The following is a 2,166-nucleotide window of genomic DNA, read 5'->3' as shown; positions in this document are numbered from 1 at the left end:
ATTTATTTATATATACAATAATATTATAGATATCAAGAACAACTTACAAAAGATACATGACGGATTTAACGAGATGAACAAAGAGACGCATTGGAACATTATAAAAGCACATATTTTGATTATATATACAACAACACTTCGAGAAGTTTTTTTTTCTTGTTGATTATGTCAAAATATATTATGATTTATAATAAAATTATATTTAACACAATCAATATATTTTCATCCCTTTATTCATCATGTTCAATATATTTATCTAAAAATCATAAAGAGGAATGGTAGAAAATTATCAAGCTAATAGAAAATATACTCAAACAAAACATACAAGTTGAAAACTATCTTATAAGTATCTATTAGTATACATTCTAGTTCAAGCATTATAAATCAAAACATTGCTTTCAAAAAAAAGTAAAATTTATATTATATATTAGTATACACTATCCTTCAAGCATTGACCATACCATGAAAGAAAGTTACTATTTTTTCTTTTTCTTTCAATATCGATAAAGATCCGGTTGTACTTTCTATGTTCAACTCACATTTAAATTAGTTAACATACATTTTTTATTTATATTAATGCATAGTCAATATCCACAACTTTTTACAATTGCTTTATAAATCCTTTCTAATTATTGCTTTTATAGTAGACTCGATCTATGTATTCCAAAGGATCTAATTGATATAAACTCATTTTTTAAATGATAAAGCTTTATCTAAGTACATTTTACATGCATTTTTTTATAGATATCTATTTTTTGTATTTTATGCTTTGACACTTAAACATTAGCTTAATTTATATATTACATATGTGTGTGTGTGTACATAAAATTTGTTTTTAACATCATTATTTAAACATTGACCATTGCATTGTTAAAAAACTATAAGAATATGCCAAACTTTTTCTTTTTTGTATAACATTATAATTCTATATAATAGTAACTTTAGAAGTTTTTTTTCTCTTCTTATTGATTGTATCAACGTCTATATTAATATAATCACAGGTAAAGCATATTTGACACTTTTGGCCTATTTTCAATTTCAAAACTATGCAATATTTATTTTTAATTTTAGAAGTATTAAATATTAATAAAATATTTAACATAGATAAACACATTTGTATACAAATTTGATTATTTATTTTTTAATAACATTATACCAAATAGATTTCAAACATAATATTATGCTTACCTCGATATATAACAACTATAATTGGATGTAAACCTTATTTTCAAAACCAATTACAAGTAGATTACCTAGTACAAATTAATATATTAACATATTCACATATAAATCCATATCTTTATTATCAAATAACTTTATAATCTATATTATTCAAAATAAAAATAGATAAAATACATAATACAAATTAATACATTCATATTTTAATTAAATTATTTATTGTTAAAGAACTTTATAAGTAACACATTTTTCAAAGAAAAAATATGAATAAATCAACTACATTGCATGTTTAAATATCAAAGCACTTTCTTGAATTAAATAATATACATGCTAAATAAGTATATTTCTTAAATAAAAGAGCACTATCTAAAAGAATAAGTTATTACAAAAATAAAGAAAACTTTAATATCAAATAGTATCTAAGAAAAATCTATTTAAGAGAACACCTAAATATATAATGCATAAAAGCAATATAAATTATATAATCACATTTTAACAATTCTAACATTTAATATTGTATCAAAATTTATGTTGCTTAAATTTGATATTATATCAAACTTTATCATACTTAAAATAAAGAATTTGTATAACAATTTATTTATTAACATAAAACTGATACACACTAATCATACCTAACATGGTTAATTGCTAAACAACTATCATTAAATATCAAGAGTATATACCAAAATTATATGACAACATATAACACCAATAGAAAAATAAATGATCTTTTTAGTGATTCAATGTCGAAACAGAATTTTTGTACATCAAAGTATAGCTTTTATATAATTTATTCAAATGAGTATATTTTTTAAAAGTATTATATACATATATACACACACACACACACACACACACACACACACACACACACACAAATAATAAACATTAAAATATCATCAATATCACACCAAAAGTTTTCAATTTTAAATAAAAAGTGTGCATGCAAAATAACTTTTAGGAAAAAACTTTCGATTAAAAAAAACA

This window comes from Lygodium microphyllum, chromosome 10 (genome assembly GCF_053477565.2).
Source record: "Lygodium microphyllum isolate KBCC chromosome 10, Lygodium_microphyllum_v1.1.10, whole genome shotgun sequence".
Taxonomy (NCBI): Eukaryota; Viridiplantae; Streptophyta; class Polypodiopsida; order Schizaeales; family Lygodiaceae; genus Lygodium; species Lygodium microphyllum.
This window is presented reverse-complemented; position numbering follows the sequence as displayed.